This window comes from Homarus americanus, unplaced genomic scaffold (assembly GCF_018991925.1).
Source record: "Homarus americanus isolate GMGI-L3 unplaced genomic scaffold, GMGI_Hamer_2.0 scaffold40248, whole genome shotgun sequence".
NCBI classification, from domain to species: Eukaryota; Metazoa; Arthropoda; class Malacostraca; order Decapoda; family Nephropidae; genus Homarus; species Homarus americanus.
Genome location: NW_024712526.1, coordinates 1,436,681 through 1,461,523, shown reverse-complemented (window position 1 = coordinate 1,461,523; position 24,843 = coordinate 1,436,681). Strand labels below are relative to the sequence as shown.

Genomic DNA, 24,843 nt, shown 5'->3' with positions numbered 1-24,843 from the left:
GTTGCATGATGGCCAAACCAAGATTATCCTCATCCAAGGAAATTGGAGAGAAGACAGTACATTTGATTTTGGCTCTTCAAAATTTGGGGACTATAAATAAAAATCTATATGCTGTTAAACAGTTTTTGGATAGACAGTATCTTATGACACTACTGTATTACATTCACTTATTTTGTCTCAGGTTGAGTGTTGTATCTCTTTATGGGGCTTCAGTAACTAAGGCATTATATCACCCTAGTTGGCTGTTGTTAACAGGAACTGGATGGCAGAGGGTGTTAAGCAAGAAATAGAGAATGGATCTTGAACTCCTACTTTCTAGTGAAGCAATGGGAATCCCTGTTGGTAACTGCTGTCATGGTGTAATGTATGTAATGGCTGGGTATACATAGCTGACTTCATCCGACCATATCTAATATGGGACATGTCTGAAAAGGGAGATATAGATATAGTAGAACTTCTTAAGTTTGTACACCCTTGGGACCAACTGAATGGTGAATGTAATAATTTTGTGAGCTAATGAGTGACTTATAACTTGGATGCAGTGGACCTAGCGACCATGAACTCAAAATACAGTACAGTGTATCAGGAATGTGCAAAAATTATATGAACCTAAAGGTTATAAATACAAAATAATATGTACTGTACAGTCAGGTTCAAAAGTTCATATGAAGCAGCATCAACTCCAAATGAGATAAAGCAACACACCCACACCAGATGACAGTCAGGGTATGTAAGTTTGGAGACTCATTCCCGTGACACAGTTTCACTGCTTCACACGAACTTTTGACACTGACAGTATATAAAACACCAAAGTTACAACAGGGAGGAATGAGGGCTCATTAGATAAGCCTCCCGCTGCCAGTTAGGGAATAGTCTACTGTTTTAGATCCCACCAAAATGGCTTGTGCATTAATAGAAACTGTCTGGTTGTGTGTGCATATAACTGGATTTTAGTATCAATCCTACATTTTTCTCTCCACAGATATTGTTATGACTCAGGAGTTCTACCACTACTTTGTTTCCCTTTTGTCTATTATGAAGATGAAGTCCATCTCAGACAGCAAGACACTTGACAAGTGTCTGGGAAACTATAATTAGCTTAAAGATTGGGAGCCACTACCATTCCTGAAGAATACCGGAAAGTTATAACACTCTCCAAGCAAACTGTGAGTAGAATACTTTCTTCCACTGAGATTCAAGCTATTAAGCTCAAACCAAGGTACCAAGATGTTTTTCTTAGAGTATAGTTTATGGGTCAACCCCAACACTTCACATATGTCTGATACATTTATCCTTTTCCCAGATCATTGTTCTCACATATTTTCATCTGATATCTGAGGTAGCTCTGTTTACTAATCTTACACAGAGGTAAATACCATGACACTTATTCACTATAGTACACTAGTCCGTATCAGTTGGGCCTCCCCAATCATTATATAGGTACTGTACCTTGAGTTCTCCCTTAATACTACCAGTATACATAGTTAAGATTATAGCACGGACACTGGTATAATTCATATAAAAGAACATAATGCATGCAAATTACCCCTTTCCAATGTTTACCATTTTCTGTTACACTCCCCACTAGAAAACGTAAATATTCCCTCAGCGCGGTGAGTTTGAATGTTGTGTAGCTGTAAGCTGAATCAGAAGAGATTATAGAGACCCTTACTAGTGTACACAGTACATCAGTTTCACGCATAAAAAAATATCTTAGCCTTTGTCTTTAATCAAGACGTCGTCAGGTCATGAGACCCACTAATCCTCCACCAAACAATCGGTGACCTGACATTGCATCAGAAGGCCAGTACACAGTACAGGGGGTACTCATTATCCCTGCTTATTAGGGACCAGAAAAAAGCCACTGATAGTGAATCCACGGATAAAAGGGAATTAATTCCACTGAGAATCAATAGGAATCGGGTCAAATCGGGACCATCACATTGTAACTGACTCTCATAAGTTTAATTTATCTTTTAGCACTTATATACCTTAGAAACATTTGTAAATCATTTGATCAGACATTACTGTATTTTACAAAATTATTCAACTTAAAACTTGTTTAAGGTACAGTACTTAAAGTCATTTGGGGATGATGTGTTGGCGCAGGGCAGGCTACCTATCCACGCAGCCGTACAACTGAGCACACACCTGTTCACTTACTCATTTCAATGAAAGTGAAAGTGGTTCATTGAAACACATTATTAATATGTTTTAAAAATAAATAATTTTAAATTATCATTGATTTTTATTAGTTTACCTTCAAAAGTAAAGATGTTGGGCTTGATTGGGTGGATGGAGGTGGATGTTGGGAGAGGAGGATTACTTGGAGGATGAGAGGCGTCACATCAGGAGGGAGTGCAGGCATACAGTTATAGCCCAGTAACCCACCGCCTCAACACACATTCACTTCCCTTATACAGCGGTCCCTCGGTTAACGAACGCAATTCGTTCCAGAAGGTCGTTTGTTAACCGAAACCGTTGTTTCAATGGGATTTTGGGTAATTGGATCCAGCTCACCGAAAATTACATACAAAGTAAAAATAAATGCAGTAAAGTACACTTACTTTGATGTGTGTATGTAGAAGGCTCCTTGTTGATGATGATGATGATGATGGGAATTAGAAGTGGGGATGGCGAAGGGAGAAGAGAAGGAAGTGGGGGTGGAAGAGAAACCACCCCATGCTGCATGCCGTCATTTCGCCCATAAAATTTTAAGTTCATTAGGTGTAATTCAAGATTATTTTCTTTTAAGTCAACACTGCACTGCACTATATATTGTCAATATGTAAAATAAATTTCAGAATAACCAATAATTGTACTGTAAAAATGTAAAAATAGTTTATGTTCAAGAGAGTCTCAAGCAAGATGTTACCTCCACTGAGCAGAGACACAAACTAACGCCTGCTGGGTGAGTCAAGTGGCTGATTGGCGCACCAAAAACTAGTTTCCTATACTGCAATTATGTTAAATTAGTGTTAAAATGACTAAAAAGTTTATTATAAAACTTGGAAAATTATTGAATAGTACAACCTTCTTGATATTTACTCAAATGGGAACGAATTTAAGCCCTAGAACCGATTACTGTATTGGCGGACTAATATTTCAGCTGGTGAGCAAACGAAAACATTTTGACATGATGTCGTAAAAATTTCATTAACCGAAATTTTGTTCATTAACCGAATTGAAGATTCTTGTGGAAGGTAATTCGTTAACCGAAATTTCGTTAACCGAGGGATCACTGTATAGACACACTGAGGCTCTTTTTTTTTTTCTTATTTTATTGTTTTATATAATATTTTCATTATTTCTAAGCTACATAAGCGTATTGTATTGTAATGATTTTCCCACAACTTTTATATTTTCATTACAAGTAACAATATACAGTACATGGCGAGTTAGCAACGTAGTTATAGCCCACCGCCTCCACATACCCTGTATGTTCACTTCTCACACATACATGCCCATGCTTTGCCGTGTAAATTTCACCTTCTTAAGTATGGTATGGGATGGATGGTTGTTTCAGGCATATGCTAGGCACTTGAGTTGTCAGACACACGCTCTCCATTCTTTTCATGACGGATTACTTCTAATTTCACTTCCATCCCATAGCTACTACGTTTCCTTTTAGCCACTACACCACTTTGCTTTAGTTTAGAACTCATGGCTACAAAAAAATTTCACCAATGTGATCAAATGCACAAAAAATCCTTGGAGCATGAGTGATGCCGGCGAGAAAGTTAAACTTTGAGAGAAGGGGAGGCGGGAGGGAATTTCAAAGGCTTATGCCCTCAACAGATGAATTTCGTCTGCGGAATGCCTAATGGTTTCCGGGAATTTTTATGTATAGTTCTACAATAATTTGGCCTCGTAACTGTAGATCCACGAATAATGAATACAGTACTCTGATTCTGGGGACCCCCTGTGATATGAGATGACTAATCTCCCACCCCACCTCCACCTGACATTGCATCAGGTCAGGTCAGTGACATGTGACCCACTAATTCCCTACCCTACCTACAGTTTGGGTTTGCATAAATTAGTACAGCTCTGTGCGAATGGAAAATTCCAGTTTACTCTGTGACACAGAGCTTCATTCACGAGGCAACTCGCCGGCTCATATCATATAACTTTTTAGTTTTTTAAATATATTTATTAAACGAAACTCTTAGATAAACTATTTAGGATTATTTTAGGAAAAATTGATGTTTCTAACTTAATTAAAACTGCATTTACAGACTCTGATGTTAACATTTCTTATGTTTTTTTCTTGAAATACATTGAGACCCCATCATTATATTATGTCAAAATATTTTGTTTAAGGATCTTTTATTGGAAAAGTCTTGTAGAGAATTTAGGATCATTTTGGTATGAAATTCAACTCTAACACAGAACAGTTGCTATGAATAAAAGTTTATACACTTTTTCACTAGCCCTAAATATCTTTGCTCATGCCTGTGGTCTAAATGTAATGGAAGAGTGTTTATTCATGCGAGATGAGATGATGAGAAGCATAGTTTAGACTCTTGGGAAACTTTCCCCAGTACAGTAAAGCCTCAAATAATGACAGTAATGGGTCCTTCAGTATTGCAGTGTAAGGTGAATCATCGTAATGTGAATCATTAATTACCATTAAAATAAAGCAATAATAATGAGATGCGTTCCAAATTCTGACCTTTTCATATTTCTGTATGGCTTTTTACGCTCTTTTTCCCCCAAAACAATAAAATTAATGAAAAATGTAAACTATGGTATATTCTTTAAATAATACTCATGAATGCACCTTATACAATATAAATCAATATTAATAACACAGTAATATCTCCGTTAGCCAAAATACCTTAAACCCAGAAATCTTCGATAGCCAGAAATGAAATTTGCACGGAAAATCATTCCCAAAGCCGGAATTTAAAAATAAATTTCCGGTTTTAGGAACAAAGTTTCCGAGGTTGAAAATCGAGAGAATTTTCTGAAAATGTCTTGAATAAATATGAAAGTTAAAGTATTTTTGGGGGGAGAACCTGACCTGACCTGACTCAATGTCAGCTGGAGGTAGGGTGAGGGATTAGTGGTCTCATATTACTGACCTTTTGTTGGAATGTCAGGTCACCCTTTCTTGGGTGGGGGATTAGTGGGTCTCATGACCTGAAGATATCTTGAATAAACTTGAAACCTGAAGTATTTTTAGAGAGATTGTGATCAGTATAAATGAACAAAGTTGTATCCCTTCAACATTACATTACATAACATTTTGAAATATGGAGTGAGAAAGCTGAAAGGTGTGGATGATTAGAGAGATGGAGTGGTAACATGCACCAGTGTTGCCAAGTGATAAGCTCCTCAACAGCTGATGTTTATCTCGCTGCCAGGCAGTCACACAACAAGACCCTCACTGGATGCTTGTTGCCTTAATTCCTGCGTGTGTTTTAGCTTGCCAAGCACATTGTAGGATTTGAAGAAGTTGATGAAGAGTTTGTTCAGGAGTCAGGTGGTGAGGTGACATGCCAAGACACTTACACAGCACACACATTAACAGCACTACTAAACCATTGTCTTATAACATTTTACATTATAATTTCCATTTTGAAATTTATTGATGCATGATAGCTCGACAGGGCTACTTTTGTGCTTAGACAACTGATCAATGAATAAACCAGGGCATATGGAGACTCATTATACATTAGTGATGTCACAAAACTTTGAAACTGCAACCACAACTTCTGAGCAACCACATAAATTATTACAACCTGTATTCAATTGTGCGAAGTTAATTACTAAAATTATTATGTGTGGTTCAAAATAAGGGATGTTTATACTCAAATTAATCACTATCTTACAAGAATTCCAGCAATGCAAGATATATTTTTGTAAGTCAAGTCAGTGACATTTTATAAGCAAAAAAATAAAACCCCTCTACCTTTCATAATCCCTAAGTACAGTATGCATTAATCTCCCCTCCTGGCTTTCAAAAACCCACCTCCACCCCCCTACCCCCTCCTCCCAGCCGGAGGGAGAAGGGTCCATTGGGGAGTAAAAGTGACAGTGCCACCTCCCCTTCCCCAAAGGGTTGCCTCACTGATTATCTACTGTACTGCCTCATTCATGATACAATATTGTTTATTTGTTTTTCATTAATTGGTACAAATACGTTACTGTAATAATCTGTTCTTATTAATACATGTATCCTTCATAAACAATACAGTATAATGCTACTGTATGTATATACCCCATAGGAAAAAAAAATGTCATTCAAGACAGTACAGTCAATTGAGTGAAGTGTGTAACAGAGACGTGACGATCGCCCAAGCAACTACGAGCCGATCAGTGGTGAAGAGGATAAAAGTAACTCAGCTCTATTCACACCTGTATCATATCAAGCTTTTGTTTTTTAAATATATTTATTTAACCAAACTTTTAGATAAAGTATACAGGATTATTTTGAAAAAAAAAATGGTGTGTCTTACAAAATTAGAATTGATTTTACTAACTTCGGTATCAACATTACTTACGTTTATATATATACAGTGATCCCTCGGTTAACGAGATTTCGGTTAACGAGTTACCTTCCATAAGATTCTTAACTTCGGTTAACGAGCAATCCCTCGATTCAGAGTTTTTTACGAGCCGACCTCAATATGTTTTCGCTTGCATTTGGCGGTCCACCAGCTGTAGTATTAGTCTGCCAATACAGTAATCGGTTGTAGGGCTTAAATTCCTTACTATTTTAATAAATATCAAGAAGTTTATACTATTCAATAATTTTAAAAGTTTTATATTAAATTTTTTAGTCATTTTAACAATTATTGAACATAATTGAAGGTAAAGTGACTAGTTTAATGCACGGCATCCAGCCTCTTAACACAGCAAACAGGCGTTAGTCTCTCTCTGTTTTCACTGGAGGTAACATCTTGCTTGAGACTCTCTTCAACTAAATGCTTTTTTCTGTGTTTCCAAGCAAATTATTGGTCATTTTTAAATTTATTTTACATATTGACGATATATAGCGCAGTGCAGTGTTATTTTAAAGAAAATATTCTTTATTTACAACAAGTTCAACTTTGAAAAGCACGTGTTGACATTGTTTGAATCCAGCATGAGACCTAAGAGATCAAGAAAAGCAATTTCAATCCAAACCAAGCAGGAAATCATAAAAAAACATGAACAAGGCATTAGAACAAATGTGCTTAGCAAAGAATATGGCACGTCGACATCAACTGTGTCGACAATTCTTGCACAGAAAGACAAATTTAAAGAAGTGAAAGTGAGAGACAAATCTACAAGTGTGTTTAAAAGTAGATCCCTAATTGCAGAAACTGAGAGGTTACTTATCATCTGGATAAGGGATAAACAGATGAAAGGTGATTCAGTTTCTACTGAATTCATTTGTGAAAGAGCCAGGGAGATTTACGAACATTTAAAGGCAGATCAACCTGGTTCTTCAGGCACAGAATTTGAAGATTTTCGGGCCAGCAAAGGCTGGTTCGAAAAATTTAAGAAAAGAAGTGACATTTTCAGTGTTGTTAGGCATGGTGAAGCTGCCAGTGCTGATAAGGAAGGGGCAGCAAAGTTTTTAGATGAATTTAAAAAACTGATGGAAGAAGAAAATTATCTTCCACAGCAAGTGTTCAATGTGGATGAAACTGGGCTGTTCTGGAAAAAGATGCCCAAAAGAACATTCATCACCAGAGATGAAGCCTCTTTACCTGGGCATAAACCCATGAAAGACCGTCTCACTCTATTGCTTGGTGCCAATGCTTCAGGGGACTTCCGACTGAAGCCTATGCTTGTCTACCACTCTGAAAACCCCAGGGTGTTCAAGCAACAGAAAGTGGTAAGAACAAAGCTTGGAGTTTATTGGAAGTCCAACCGTAAGGCATGGGTGACAAGACAGCTCTTTAATGAATGGGCTGTTGATGTGTTTTGCCCTTCTGTCAAGAGCTACCTAACCACCAATAAACTCTCTTTAAAGGCTCTTCTCCTCATGGATAATGCTCCTGGTCATGACCCTGACCTTGCCAGAAATTTGGAGTATCAATTTGACTTTGTCAAAGTGTTGTTTTTGCCTCCAAACACTACATCAATCATACAGCCAATGGACCAGAATGTGATCAGCAACTTCAAGAAGTTGTACATGAAGAAAATGTTTAGGAGGTGTCATCAGGCAACTTCCAATGATCCTGAACTAACACTGAAACATTTCTGGAAGACACAATTCAACATCCTGGAGGCTGTAAAATTGATTGTGTCATCATGGCAAGAAGTCTCCACTAGATCCCTCAATTCTTCATGGAAAGCACTGTGGCCATCAGTAGTCCATGATTTTGAGGGATTTGAGGAAGAAACAGAGTTGGACCAGGAGATTGTGTCCATTGGTCAGTCATTGGGCCTTGAAGTGGAGGAGGAGGATGTGGAAGAGCTTGTGATGTCTCATGAGGAGGAACTTACTCCTGATGACTTGAAGCAACTGGATGAGATGTTACGGGTAGAGGCTGACAGTGGTGAGGAGGAAATTGAAAGTGATGACCATATGTCAGCTAAACAGTTGAAAGATGTGATTTACTACTGGGAGAAGTTCAGGGAACTGGCTTCAAAGCACCCAGAAGTGGAAAAAATGAACTAACTTTGTGTCATGTTGAGGACTCAGTGGTCTCCTTCTTTAAACATAAGTTAATGGTGAGGAGGACAGATGCCCCACAGACCACAATTGACACTTTCTTCAGTAAAAGGCAGAGGGAACAAGATGCTATCCCTCAGCCTTCCACTTCAAGAAGGAGAGAGGATGTTCATGGTGGAGAATCTGTCAGTCCAGAGGTTCCTGACATTTTCATGGAAGGTGACTCACCTTCCAAGAAGCAGTAAAATGCTTCTCCTCCACCTCCACTTCCTTCTCTTCTCCCTTCTCCTCCTCCACCTCCCACTTCAAATGCACATCATCATCATCATCCAGGAGCCTTCTACATACACACCTCAAAGTAAGTGAACTTTTCTACCATTTTTGTTGAATTTAGGAATTTTCGGTGAGCTGGAACCAATTACCCAAAAACCCATTGAAACAATGGTTTCGGTTAACGAATTTTCGGTTAACCAACCTGCTGGAACGGATTGAGTTCGTTAACCGAGGGGTCACTGTATGTATATATATATATATATATATATATATATATATATATATATATATATATATATATATATATATATATATATATATATATATATATATATATATATATATATATATATATATAGAATGGAATTCCCATCACTATATCATATAGAAATATTTTGTTTGAGGATATCTTATTGGAAACGTTTGGTAGATAATTTATTAAGCATCATTATGGAATCAGATTCATCTCCCTATCACAATTAGTCACGCTTGAGCGAGGAGAGGGGGGGGGAGGGAGGACTAACCACGCGACCCTAATCCCCAAAAAAGGCTCACTTCCATCAACACACCAACACCGATCGATTGATGGGTGAAGTAAAGTATGAAGAGATCTTGATGCTGGTGCGTAGATTGGTGGTGTGGGAACTGGACTTGAAGAATGATGGTGGAATTTGGAGGGACTTGGGGTTGGTGGATAGTGCAAGAAAAAAAGCAAGGAAATTGGAAAGTAGTAGTAGAATGCTAGGTCTTGGGGCTCAACCCAAGTGCTTCTGTTTTCCCATGTTTGTGTTTCAGCTAATTTTCGTCTTTGGTGTTATATTTATGTCAGGTGTTTGTATGTTTAGCAAATATTGCAATTTTATGCCTTACATTTTTGGGTCTTGTGTCTTAGCCAATGGTGGGGAGTCTAGGGCAGGTACTTGTGTTTCTGCTAAGAACATCCCGTCTTTTTATGATCTAACGTTGTAAGTGGTAGGGCTGCCAAGGTTGTCACTGGGGTAACGTTGCATCTTTCAATAGAGTGGAGTTGGTGTGGGTTCTAGGGCTCTTCTTTTACTGCGAGGAAACCACGAGTGTTCTCTTCCTCCTTCTTCTGTCTCTTCCATCCATTCTATGATTGGTCCTGCCTCTATTTCTTCCAACTTTGTCCATACAGTGGTCCATCGGTTAACGAGCACAATTCGTTCCAGCAGGTTGCTCGTTAACCGAAAAACTCGTGAACCGAAACCATTGTTTCAATGGGTTTTTGGGTAATTGGTTCCAGCTCACCGAAAATTGCCTAAATTCAACAAAAAAGGTAGAAAAGGACACTTACTTTGAGGTGTGTATGTAGAAGGCTCCTGGATGATGATGATGATGATGATGGGAATTAGAATGGGGGTGGAGGAGAAGGAAGAAGAAAAGGCATTGGGGTGGAAGAGAAGTCACCCCATGGCACCATTTCATCCATAAAATTTTAGTTCTCTTGGTGTAATTCAAGATTATTTTCTTTAAATCAACACTGCACTGCATTATATATTGTCAATATGTAAAATATATTTCAAAATGACCAATAATTTGCTTGGAAACACAGAAAAAAGCATTTAGTTGAAGAGAGTCTCAAGCAAGATGTTACCTCCACTGAAAACAGAGAGAGACTAACGCCTGTCTGGTGTGTTAACAGGCTGGATGGCATGCCAGAAACTAGTTTCTTTACCTTCAATTATGCTCAATAATTGTTAAAATGACTAAAAAAGTTAATATTAAACTGTATTCTTTTTGAGTGTTGGTGTAGGTAAACGTTTAGGGGTTCTATTTGCGCTCGTTGGTGTAGTTGACGGTTGGTGACTATGTCAGGATATCTGATGTTATATACATCCCTTAGGGCTAAGTTTTGAATTGTCTGCAGTTTCTTTATGTTTGTTTGTTTTATTGCATGTAGGGGAATTGGTGGATATACTAGTCGGGATTGGACAAAGGCTCTATATAACTTTAACTTGTTTTTTGCTGACAGGCTTCTGAAGCGTTTTAATTTAATTACCATGTTTCTGGTTTTTGCAAGTTTTTCGGTGATGAATGTTTTGTAGCCTTTTGTTGTTATCTTCAGCCCTAGGACAGTGCCTTCCATGGCATATGGAATTACTTTGTTGTTTACTGTAATTACTGTAATGGGGTCTTTTTTCCTTTTAGCGATTGGTATTATTTTGAACTAGTTGGTGTTCGTTTGTACTATATCTTCCACTTTTTTCGTACTGGTTGATGTTCTCTATTGCGTTGGCAGTATGTTGTGCCATTATTGCTGTTGATTTGCCAAGGTATGTGATGATTTGTGTGATATCGTCTGCACCACACACACACACACACACACACACACACACACACACACACACACACACACACACACACACACACACACACATGCATGCACACACACACACACACACACAGGGCAAGGGAATCAAAACATATCTGTGTGTGTGTGTGTGTGTGTGTGACTGCATGGTAGCGAGTTAAATAGCAGCTCTTGAGGAGCACTTGGCAACACTCATTTCCACTCCACCTCTCTAATGATCCACACCTTTCTGCTTTCTCACTACATATTTTAAAATGTTATGTAATGTAATGTTGAAGGGATACAACTTTGTTCATTTATTCTTATACTTATCACAATCTCTCTGAAAGTATTTTAAGTTTCATGTTTATTCAAGACATCTTCAGGTCATGAGACCCACTAATCCTCCACCCAAGAAAGGGTGACCTGACATTCCATCATATCAGTAATATGAGACTGTTAATCCCCCACCCTACCTCCACCTGACATTGCATCAGGTCAGATCAGTTACTCAAGACCCACTAATCCCCCACAGCTCTATGGGAGTGGAAAATAACAGTCTTTCCTGTAACACACAGCTTCATTCATGCCCATATTATTTAGATTTTTAATTTTTAAATATATTTATTTAACCAAACATTTAGATAAACTATTCTGGATTATTATAGTAAAGAAATTAAGTTTCTAACTTAATTAGAGCTGTATTTATGGATTACAATAGTTTAGACTCAAGGAAAACATCTCCAGCACCCAGGAACATCCTGGGGAAGTGGACTAGTTTGTCGTCTGTGCAAGAGGTCTAATTTAGACGCCCTGAAACTTTTACCAGTAACCGGAAAAGGTTCCGGGGATAAGGAATTTTTCCAGGTTTGAGAAAGTCGTCTTGTTACCCAGAAATCTCTCATCCCTGGAAGTGCTCTACACCAATTGTTCTGGCTAACTGGGATATCACTGTAATATGGTCACACAAGAGGAGATGGGATGCCATTGTTGTTGTCAGTGTTTACACCCATAATGTCAGTTATACATCAGAAACTGAAGTTAATAAGATCCTGGCTGTTGTTGTAGTAAAATTAATGTTAAAAAAATATGTATGTTTTAATTAATGTTATTTAATGTACTGTACAGTAGAAGTAACCACTGATGGTAAAGAAAAACAGTGAGAGACTGATAACGGAGCGCCAACGTATACGTGTGCACTTTAGGAAACATAGCGTCATTTATCTTATTAAGAATAGTATGTGCAAAAGATTCATGATTGTTTATTACTGAATATGTATTTGATTGAATTAATGTTTATGCATGCGAAATGGTAAAGAAAAAAGGGTGATGGATTGCACAATGCCATCGTATGTAAGTGCGTACGTGAAAACATATCGTCATTTCTCTACATAAGAATATGAAAGCAACACTTATTACTGTTTATATATGTTTGATGGTGTAGCTGTACCTGAAGTTGATGGTGTACAGTAGCTGTACCTGAAGTTGATGGTGCACAGTAGCTGTACCTGAAGTTGATGGTGTACAGTAGCTGTACCTGAAGTTGATGGTGTAGCTGTACCTGAAGTTGATGGTGTAGCTGTACCTGAAGTTGATGGTGTACAGTAGCTGTACCTGAAGTTGATGTGGTGCTGATAGCTGTACCCCTGAAGTTGATGGTGCTGGCAATGGCTGGCCACCTGAAGTTGATGGTGTACAGTAGCTGTACCTGAAGTTGATGGTGTGCAGTAGCTGTACCTGAAGTTGATGGTGCCTGATGGCTGTACCTGAAGTTGATGGTGCACAGTAGCTGTACCTGAAGTTGATAGTGCACAGTAGCTGTACCTGAAGTTGATGGTGCTGTACCTGAAGTTGATGGTGTACAGTAGCTGTACCTGAAGTTGATGGTGCACAGTAGCTGTACCTGAAGTTGATGGTGTACAGTAGCTGTACCTGAAGTTGATGGTGTACAGTAGCTGTACCTGGAAGTTGATGGTGCACAGTAGCTGTACCTGAAGTTGATGGTGTGCAGTAGCTGTGCCTGAAGTTGATGGTGTAGCTGTACCTGAGTTGATGGTGCACAATGCTGTACACAAGTTGATGGTGTACAATGGCTGTACCTGAAGTTGATGGTGTACAGTAGCTGTACCTGAAGTTGATGGTGTACAGTAGCTGTACCTGAAGTTGATAGTGCACAGTAGCTGTACCTGAAGTTGATGGTGCACAGTAGCTGTACAAGAAGTTGATGGTGTAGCTGTACCTGAAGTTGATGGTGCACAGTAGCTGTACCTGAAGTTGATGGTGCACAGTAGCTGTACCTGAGATTGATGGTGCACAGTAGCTGTACCTGAAGTTGATGGTGTGCAGTAGCTGTACCTGAAGTTGATGGTGCTGATAGCTGTACAAGTTGATGGTGTGCAGTAGCTGTACCTGAAGTTGATGGTGTGCAGTGGCTGTACCTGAAGTTGATGGTGCACAGTAGCTGTACCTGAAGTTGATGGTGCTGATAGCAACTGAAGTTGATGGTGCACAGTGGCTATACCTGAAGTTGATGGTGCACAGTAGCTGTACCTGAAGTTGATGGTGCACAGTAGCTGTACTACTCAGAATTGATAGTTGCACAGTAGCTGTACCTGAAGTTGATGGTGTACACAGTAGCTGTACCTGAAGTTGATGGTGTACAGTAGCTGTACCTGAAGTTGATAGTGCTGGTAGCTGTACCTGAAGTTGATGGTGTACAATGTACTGAGAGATTGATAGTGCACAGTAGCTGTACCTGAAGTTGATGGTGCACAATGTAGCTGTACTCAGAGACTGATGGTGCACAGTAGCTGTACCTGAAGTTGATGGTGTACAGTAGCTGTACACAAGAAGTTGATGGTGTACAGTAGCTGTACCTGAAGTTGATGGTGCACAGTAGCTGTACCTGAAGTTGATGGTGCACAGTAGCTGTACCTGAAGTTGATGGTGCACAGTAGCTGTACCCTGAAGTTGATGGTGCACAGTAGCTGTACCTGAAGTTGATGGTGCACAATGCTTGTACCTGAAGTTGATGGTGTAGCTGTACCTGAAGTTGATGGTGTTGATAGCTGTACCCACCAAGTTGATGGTGCACAGTAGCTGTGCCTGAAGTTGATGGTGTGCAGTAGCTGTGCCTGAAGTTGATAATGTGCAGTAGCTGTACCTGAAAGTTGATGGTGCACAGTAGCTGTACCTGTAAGAAGTTGATGGTGTGCAGTGGCTGTACCTGAAGTTGATGGTGTAGCTGTACCTGAAGTTGATGGTGCACAGTAGCTGTACCTGAAGTTGATGGTGTGCAGTAGCTGTACCTGGGAAGTTGATGGTGTACAGTGGCTGTACCTGAAGTTGATGGTGTACAGTAGCTGTACCTGAAGTTGATGGTGCACAGTAGCTGTGCCTGAAGTTGATGGTGCACAGTAGCTGTACCTGAAGTTGATGGTGTAGCTGTGCCTGAAGTTGATGGTGCACAATGCTGTACCTGCAAGTTGATGGTGCTGATGGCTGTACCTGAAGTTGATGGTGCACAGTAGCTGTACCTGAAGTTGGTGGTGTGCAGTAGCTGTGCCTGAAGTTGATGGTGCACAGTAGCTGTACCTGGAAGTTGATGGTGTACAGTAGCTGTACCTGAAGTTGATGGTGTGCAGTAACTGTGCCTGAAGTTGATAGTGCACAGTAGCTGTACCTGAAGTTGATGGTGCACAGTAGCTGTACCTGAAGTTGATGGTGCACAAGTAGCTGTACCTGAGATTGATGGTGTGCAGTAGCACCAGCCTTGCCTGAAGTTGATGGTGCACAGTAGCTGTACACAAAGTTGATGGTGTGCAGTAGCTGTGCCTGAAGTTGATGGTGTGAAAGCTGTGCCTGAGATTGATGGTGTGCAGTGGCTGTGCCTGCCAAGGATGATGGTGCACAGTAGCTTCATGCCTGAAGTTGATGGTGCACAGTAGCTGTACCTGAAGTTGATGGTGCACAGTAGCTGTACCTGAAGTTGATGGTGTGCAGTAGCTGTACCTGGGATTGATGGTGTAGCTGTACCTGAAGTTGATGGTGTGCAGTAGCTGTACCTGAAGTTGATGGTGCACAGTAGCTGTGCCTGAAGTTGATAATAGTGCACAGTAGCTGTACCTGAAGTTGATGGTGCACAGTAGCACCTGAAGTTGATGGTGTACAGTAGCTGTACCTGAAGTTGATGGTGCACAGTAGCTGTACACCTGAAGTTGATGGTGTACAGTAGCTGTACCTGAAGTTGATGGTGTAGCTGTACCTATGATTGATGGTGTACAGTAGCTGTACCTGAAGTTGATGGTGTGCAGTAGCTGTACCTGAAGTTGATGGTGCACAGTAGCTGTACCTGAAGTTGATGAAAGGTGGCTGTACCTGAAGTTGATGGTGTGCAGTAGCTGTACCTGAAGTTGATGGTGCACAGTAGCTGTACCTGAAGTTGATGGTGCACAGTAGCTGTACCTGAAGTTGATAGTGTAGCTGTACCTGAGATTGATGGTGTACAGTAGCTGTACCTGAAGTTGATGGTGTAGCTGTACCTGAAGTTGATAGTGTACAGTGGCTGTACCTGAAGTTGATGGTGCACAATGGCTGTACCTGAGAGTTGATGGTGCACAATGGCTGTACCTGAAGTTGATGGTGTGCAGTAGCTGTACCTGAAGTTGATGGTGTACAATGGCTGTACCTGAAGTTGATAGTGTAGCTGTACCTGGGGTTGATGGTGTACAGTAGCTGTACCTGAAGTTGATGGTGTGCAGTAGCTGTGTACCTGAAGTTGATGGTGCACAGTGGCTATACCTGAAGTTGATGGTCATACCGTAGCTGTACCTGAAGTTGATGGTGTGCAGTAGCACAACACCTAGAGACAAATGGTGCTTCTGAAGTAGCTGTACCTGGAAGTTGATGAGGTGTGCAGTAGCTGTACCTGGAAGTTGATGGTGTAGCTGTACCTGAAGTTGATGGTGTACAAGTGGCTTAATGCCTGAAGTTGATGGTGCACAGTAAGCTGTACCTGAAGTTGATGGTGTACAATGTGGCTGTGCCTGAAGTTGATGGTGTGCAGTAGCTGTACCAAGTTGATGGTGTGCAGTAGCTGTGCCTGAAGTTGATGGTGCACAGTGGCTGTGCCTGAAGTTGATGGTGTACAGTAGCTGTACCTGAAGTTGATGGTGTGCAGTAGCTGTACTGAGATTGATGAACCTGTGGCTTGCTGCAGTTGATGGTGTACAGTAGCTGTACCTGAAGTTGATGGTGTGTGTACAGAAGTTGATGGTGTGCAGTAGCTGTACCTGAAGTTGATGGTGCACAGTAGCTGTGCACCTGGAAGTTGATGGTGTACAGTAGCTGTACCTGAAATTCAATGGTGTGCAGTAGCTGTACCTGAAGTTGATGGTGCACAGCCAAGCACATACCTAGAAGACCCAATGGTGTACAATGTAGCTATGCCTGAAGTTGATAGTTATTGCAGTAGCTGTACCTGAAGTTGTTGGTGTAGCTGTACCTGAAGTTGATGGTGTAGCTGTACCTGAAGTTGATGGTGTAGCTGTACCTGAAGTTGATGGTGTAGCTGTACCTGAAGTTGATGGTGTACAGTAGCTGTACCTGAAGTTGATGGTGTACAGTAGCTGTACCTGAAGTTGATGGTGTAGCTGTACCTGAAGTTGATGGTGTACAGTAGCTGTACCTGAAGTTGATGGTGTACAGTAGCTGTACCTGAAGTTGATGGTGTACAGTAGCTGTACCTGAAGTTGATGGTGTACAGTAGCTGTACCTGAAGTTGATGGTGTAGCTGAAGTTGATGGTGTAGCTGAAGTTGATGGTGTAGCTTAAGTTGATGGTTTAGGCCTTTGAATAATAAAGCTGTCGAAAGAACCTTGCACAGATGCTTTCTTTTCTTATTTATACATCTTTATGTAGAGGTCATATGTGTTTTTCACATCCCTGTTAATTTTAATGCTTCGTTCTGTTAATGGCTCCACTTCAGAAAATTTTTTCATTGCTTGCTCTATATAATATCCACAGACATCTCACCCTTTTCATATCGTTTTAGCACATGTCGTTTCTCGGCTCAGCTTATACACTTTCTTTTAGATTTTGAACCAGCACTACCATCACTTGCTCTCTTGCTCATGTTAAATAGGGATGCAAAATGCCGTAAAAACCTGAGAAGGATTTTCTCCTTTTCCTATTTAGATGCGTGAAAACAAAAGGCCTGCCAAGCTGCGACTGTTTATACTAGTGATGCTGGCGTCACCACTCGCAAACCCAGCAGCCCCCGTGCACAAGGCATGTTTTTTTTTATTTGTATAATACAGTACGTATTGGGATTTAGTTATTACTTATATGAAAATGTAATTTCTTTTAATTTTTATTCTATTTTTGTCGTAAATATGAAGAAAATAATGGTATAAATTTAATTGGGTCCTAAATTAACCAGGGTCTTAAATATGAATTATCATTAGTAGAACCATCATTATCGGAGGATTTCCTGTACCCAGAAACATTCCGGGGATGTGGTCTTGTGTCTGTCTGTGCAAGATGCATAATTTAGACTCTTGGAAACTTTTCAAATACTGTATCCAGAATAATTCTGTGGATGTGGGATTTTTCTGTTTTTGGAAGAGTCGTCTCATTACCCAGAAATTTATCATTGCCGGAAGAGCGCCAATTGTTCCAGCAAACGGGGATATGAGTTTGTGTGTGTGTCTATTTTATATATATGTATACAGTTGAACGTAAATAGATTTACGCAGTTCTCGTTTACGCATTTGGTCATTTACGCAGTACCTTGTCAGAACCGGGATGCCCGATTTATGCGGTGAATTTACTCATTTACGTGGGTGAAGTATAATTTGTTTATTTACTGAAGATATTTGTTTTGGTTACCTCTTATAAGTTTTTGATTATTTTAAATATAAACATCAAGGAATTTGCATTAGACATACAAATTTTAGATCTAATTTAAGAATTTTGATTACAAAGCCAAAATTTTATCTTTTGTGCAAAACATATGACGTTTATATTCAAAATATTCCTGGCCTTGCAAGGAATCCAGCAATGTCAATTATATTATCCTAACTTTAATCTGAGGTATTATTTATTACTATACCTTAAAATCTAGTGTTTTCACTCAAACATTTCTCAGAGAGGGAGGAGCCAGCAAGCATGGGAAGAGGGTGGGGGGGGAGTTGAGTCCATTATTTGAACGGACATTAACCTGGCGACTGTATTTCTCTTAAATATTAATTGTGTGTGCATACCATCATAAAATTAAGATGTTATTTTTACTACAACGTAGGTATTGTGTCGGAAAAAGTGGAGTTTGGGAGTCGGCCCAGTCTCTATTTCAATTAATCCCATATGTTCTGTTATTCCATTTACGAGTTTCTCGTTTTACACTCTACTCCGCGGGTTCAATTGACCGCGTAAATTGGGGTATTACTGTATATGAAGAGGATAACCAGGGAAAACACAAATATTGTGACTAATTTGTGTTTCTCTAATTGGTAATGTTTTGGAAAATCATTTTCCATTATCAGAGCCTAGAAAACAGACACAAAGTTTTAAAAATTGCTGGTAATATACAAGAAAAATGAACCATTATTACTTTCAACAAAACTTTTAAAAGTAACATAGCATTACAATTTAAAACCAATAAAAATGTCAGGAGACTTAAGTACAAAATTAAAATCAGAACATACTAAAACATACAGGAGGTATTACCTTAATTGAGATGAGCCTCAGTGAGAAAAACACAACAATTCACAGGCAGCAATATCAGAAATGGATGGCTTTACTTTGTGTTGATACAAGGGTTCCATTATGACAAGGTCCATCTCACAGTTGCTTTTGCCAAGAACAGAAATCAGACTGCGAGAACGGGTGGTCATGTTGGTGGGCGTGGTTAAGGATAGCTGAATATGGTGGTTGTGTGATTAACTGGCCTGTTCGGATGGAACAGCCTAAGTGCTCATGTATGCGAGTTATCAAGTGTCTTTTTGTTTTACCTATATATGCTGCCCTACAGCTAGCACACATAAATTGATAAACAAGTGAGGATCGTATGTGTGCAGGTTTGGTGTTTTTAGTTTTAAAGGATTTTTTAATTGAACTCTGGGCTTTGAAAACTAGTCTAAGAGAAATTTGCAGATAGAATTCATTGAGAAGCTTCTTAAGTTTGTTTAAGGGTGAAATTGACTGGGCCTGTGTACAGGATGGTGAAATACAGTATAGTCTGGATTTACGCGGATTTCCTTTACGCGTTTGGTCATTTACGCGGCACCTGGCCAGACCGGCAATTATTAGTTACGCGGGAAGCGGCGTGGGCAGGGTGCGCACTAGGTCGCCCTGTCAACAAAACATTACCGAGTTCTTCACCCGCCACCCACCACAGCCAGCCCAAGTCAGTGATAGCGATAGTGAGGATATAGACTTTGAGGGATTTGACAAAGAGGCCCTGCAAGCCTCTGTGGTGGATAGTGATACAATTGATACAAGTGATACAGGTGAGGGCCAATAATCTGCCCTCTGCCTCGGAACCAACCCCCCATCCCCGTGTGCCCAGCCATCTCTTCTACTAACGTAAGTGTTAAAAAAGCTAATATTATTGATATTTCTCTTATATATTAATTTTGTGTGCATACCATCATAAAATTAAGATGTTATTTTTACTACAACGTACGTATTGTGTCTGATGAAGTATAAATTGTTTATTTATTTGAAATTTTTGTTTTTAGCTTATAAAATTCATAGAAATTACCCAGCCAGAATATAATTTACATATAATCAATATAATTTGAATATAATCAAGCTAAAATTTGCACTAGACATACAAATTTTAGTTCTAATTTAAGAATTTTATTAGAGAGAGCAAAAATTTTATCTTTTGTGCAAAATATATGACGTTTATATTCAAATTATTCGCTGTCTTGCAAGGAATCCAGCAATGTAAATTATATTCTCCTAACTTTAGTCTGCGATATTATTTATTATTAAACCTGTAAGCCTAGTCCTTTTCCCCAAATATTTCTCGGGAAGGTGGGGGGTAGGGAGGGAGGGAGCCAGCGAACGTGGGAAGAGGGGTGGGGGGGGAGTTGAGTCCATTAATTGAATGGACATTAACCGGCGACTGTATTTCTCTTAAATATTAATTGTGTGTGCATGCCATCATAAAATTAAGATGATATTTTTACTACAATGTATGCATTGTGTTGGAAAAAGGGTAGTCTGGGGTCGGCCCAGTCTCTATTTCAATTAATCTCATATGTTCTGTAATTTCGTTTACGCGTTTCTCGTTTTATGCGGACCTCCACGGATTCAATTGACCGCGTAAATCCAGACTATACTGTAGATAGAATATTTAGGAGCGGTGTGGATTTGAGGCTGTGTGGGATGAAAAATCTTATTAAGGATTTTGCTTATATGAGTACAGTAGAACGTCGATTTAAAGCGATTCAATTTAAGGTTATTGATTTAAAGCAACACCCACAATTAAGGACAATGTTTTAATTTAAAGCGAATCTTTCATATTTTGCGCGAGTCAATCTGGAGAAAATAATTTGTATTGCTGGAATCCTTGCAAGACAGCGAATAATTTGAATATAAACGTCATATATTTTGCACAAGAGATCAAAATTTTTGCTCTTTGTAATAAAATTCTTAAATTAGAACTAAAATTTGTATGTCTAATGCGAGCTATAGCATGTTTATATTCAAATTAATCACTATCTTATAAGAATTCCAGCAATGTTAATTATATTCTCCCATGTCAGTTCAGTGACATTTTATAAGAGAAAACTTAAAAGTCACTCTTAAGGACAGATAAATAAATAAGCACTAGACCTTGGCATCAACTGTCAATCATATCACCTCACCTCCCTCCCTCCCAGCCAGTAAACAGACCATTTCACATCCCTTAATTTTAGCTGTGTTGATTTATGAGTGTTTGTTTTAACATAATACTGCAAAAAACAATGTTTTGTGTATTCTTGGAGATGGGCTGTGGTGCATCTGGGTAGACTCTCAGGCTTTTTAGTATTTTGTGTTTCTCTCAAGTACCAAACTAAACTATTCCATTGAAACAACACTTTGATTTAGTGCGAATTCGGTTTAAAGCGACCTCTCTTGGAATGTATCTCGCGTTATATCCACGTTCTACTGTATCTGTAAATCTCTCAAGGAAGCCATTATTAAAGAATAGTTCCTTTATATATTTCACTTCAATGTCCAGGTGGAAGTAGCTTGAACATACAGTACTGTATATTAAAGGCTCTGTCGGTAAGAGTACGCACTAGACTTCGTTTGTAATTAAGAGGATTGAATGATGAAAATTTTTTACTCAAACCTGTGAATGTTGGTTTTCAATTCAATTTCAATTGTTTATTCCTTATGTTGGTTTTCTGTATAAGACTGTCTCAAAACTATTATAAAGACAGTGGATATTAATATCAAGAAATGGTGTAATATTGTTACGTTGGTTAATTCCCCAGTTAACCAGGTTGGTACACATATAATATAATTGGGCTTTTGGTAACGAAACCCAATTGAAGTTTCTTGTTTTATTATAAAAGTATTATGTTTATAATTCCTGAATGTATATCAACCGTAAGTTCTACTATTTATGAGTGAATGAGAAAGTACGGCGTTTATGTAATATAAATGTGGATCAACGTCCGTTCGATAGTAGTTGATGTGAGTGACTGACTAAGGCATCGCGCTAGTGCGCGCTTACATAGATGCTGACATATGGGCTTCTCCCTCTTGGGAAAGTTACCCTTCACATGATCAGTTCATGTCTTACTCATAGTTAGTGGAAAGTTACAGGTGGTGAATCTGAATATAAATCAGATGTAAAAACCCATTTATATAATACTTCTGTTGATGAGACAGGGGCCATTACAATATTGTCCTTTCCTAATTCACAATAAATTTGATGTTGCCATGTTTCGAATTTAGGTGCCGTAATTTAGGAACATAGGGACGTGGTCAAGTGATCTGAAAATTAAAAATGTGTCATCAACATACAGTGAGTTCTGCAATAACGCGTGTTTTGATAACGCGATTTATGAATTAGGAACGATATTTGTATAACGCGAACGCTTGTTTGCTATAACGCGATTTTTGCTTACTCTTTCTCCAATTTTGTGGTACTGTATTAACTGTGAATATAGTAAAGAAGAATATCAACAAGAAGCGTTCTGGTGATAGAATTCCCGGTGATGATCGTAAAAGAAAGGATATAACACTTGAAGAGAAGCTCGATTTTATCAACCTCAAAATCACCCTTCTCCCCCATCAAGTAAAGTGTTACATTTACTGTATGATTTCATTATTAGATATGAATGTAACATTTATTTAGACTGTGCTATCCTTTGTGTTAGGCTAACTACTAAATTTTTTCGATTTCGAGTAATCTGCACCTAACCCTATTTTCTCCATAAGCCCTGTTATTTCTATTACGCGATTTTCTATAACACGATATTTTACAAGAACACAATTATCGCGTTATAGCAGAACTACCTGTATAAGAAACTGAAAGTATTATGTCTTTTTCAATCAGGTGAAGTCAATCTGGGCAAGTATAGAAGATGAGGCTGGAAGCAGAGGAGGACTGAGGCTGTTAAAGGGACCTAGACGGAAGAAAAAGTCACCAGCTCCTTCAGTTGCTTCCATCATTCCTCCATCCAGTGTAGCTCCCATGAACCACCAAGCTCCTGTTGCTGTAGCTTCTTGTGGCATTTCAGCAGTACAAGTGCCTCAACCTGGGATGCAACACCATTGCATGAAACATCTAAATCATATCACTCAAAAACCCCCTCCTCCTCCACCACCTCCCAAATCTCACATGATGCCTCCTCCTCCTGCATCTCATGACCCCATATCCAATGGCTCCTCCCCCTGCTGCTGAATACTACCCTATGCCAGGGCACTTCATGGCTCAGTACACACCAGCAACCATGGGTGCCTCACCTTAGAAATGAGTAAGGTTTGGTCATGAAGAATATTCTTGTATAAATCTTTTAAATTGATAAAATATGTGTTCATACAATCTCCTGCACTTCCAACTGGTGCAGTCAGCATTGTTGATACTCAATTTCTGTGCAGTGTGAACCCTAGGAGTATCAACGTGTGGATTCAAAGCATTAACGAGTGTGTGTGTGAACAACTTTATACAGTACTTTTCAAGAATAAACTGATAAACAAGTTTAATGATGCAGGTACAGGTATTTGTATTATTTTTTTCGTCTACTGACATATGAATTAAAATAATAGACACAACCACCAATTGGTAGACTTAATACCTTGTTTATAAAACCCGACCACTAATTTTAATCGCACCATGAACGAAACCCCAAATTTGGTCTCGAATATTTAATAAATTTCCTATATGATTTTGTCAAATTGCCAGTAAATAAAAATTATTAAAATAAATGGATTAATAATATTTCTTAAGGATGCTATTTTCTCATTGGTGATTCAATAATACTGTATGTACATGGAGTGTACGTAGTGTTTATACTGTACAGTAAAGCCTCGAATAACGATGGTAATGTGTCCTCCAATATTGCAGTGTAAGGTAAATCATCGTATCTCGAATCATTAATTACCATTAAAATAAAGCAATAATAATGAGATGCATTCCCTAGTGTGACCTTTTCATATCTTTTGTGTGGCTTTTTACCCTCTTTTCCCCCAAAACAATGCCCAAGAGGAGATGAGACGCCATTGTTTTCATTTGTGTTTATAGCCGGGAGTCGGGTGGTGGTTTAGTGACCCTCGGTTACTTGAACTCAATCCGTTCAGAAGATTAGATTCGTTAACCGAAAGGATTACGTTAACGAAACCATTGTTTTAAATGGTTTGATCAATGGACAGCTCTTGGTACCTAGAATTCAGCAGAAATGAAAGTTCACTTACTTTGGGAATTGTCTGGCAAGGCTCCTGGATGATGATGATGATGGGGAATTAGGGCCTGGGGGTGGAGGAGAAGAGAAGGCATTGGGGTGGAAGAGAAGTCACCCCATGGCACCATTTCACCCATAAAATTTTAGTTCTCTTGGTGTATTTCAAGATTATTTTCTTTAAATCAACACTGCACTGCATTATATATTGTCAATATGTAAAATATATTTCAAAATGACCAATAATTTGCTTGGAAACACAGAAAAAAAAGCGTTTAGTTGAAGAGTCTCAAGCAAGATGTTACCTCCACTGAAAACAGAGAGAGACTAACGCCTGTCTGGTGTGTTAACAGGCTGGATGGCACCCCAGAAACTAGTTTCTTTACCTTCAATTATGTTCAATAATTGTTAAAATGACTAAAAAAGTTAATATTAAACTTTTAAAATTATTGAATAGTATAAACTTCTTGATATTTACTAAAATAGTAAGGAATTTAAGCCCTAGAACCGATTAATGTATTGGCGGACTGATACTAAAGCTGGTTGCCCGGTCAGTGCAAGCGAAAACATGTTGAGGTCGGTTCGTAAGAAATTCGTTAACCGAATTGAAGATCCTTATGGAAGGCAGTTCATTAACCGAAATTTCGTTAACCGAGGCGTTCGTTAAACGAGGGGTCACTGTATGCGAGAAAATTAAGAAAATAAGACCCTGGTTGTAGCTGTAGTAAAATTAATGTAAAAAA

At 39.0% G+C, this 24,843-nt stretch overlaps 1 protein-coding gene across 2 annotated transcripts in view; it reads left to right on the top strand.

Annotated features, from left to right (window-relative positions):
• Positions 1–23,643, top strand: part of LOC121860720 — a 63,109-nt gene extending 39,466 nt beyond the window's left edge. For both annotated transcript variants that reach the window (XM_042358037.1, XM_042358046.1), the window contains exons 6-7: positions 1–1,166; positions 22,759–23,643. The exon at positions 1–1,166 is cut by the window's left edge and continues 724 nt beyond it. The gene's annotated coding sequence lies outside the window, so the exon portion shown is untranslated. The remainder of the gene's footprint in view (positions 1,167–22,758) is intronic.
• The last annotated feature ends 1,200 nt before the right edge of the window (positions 23,644–24,843 follow it).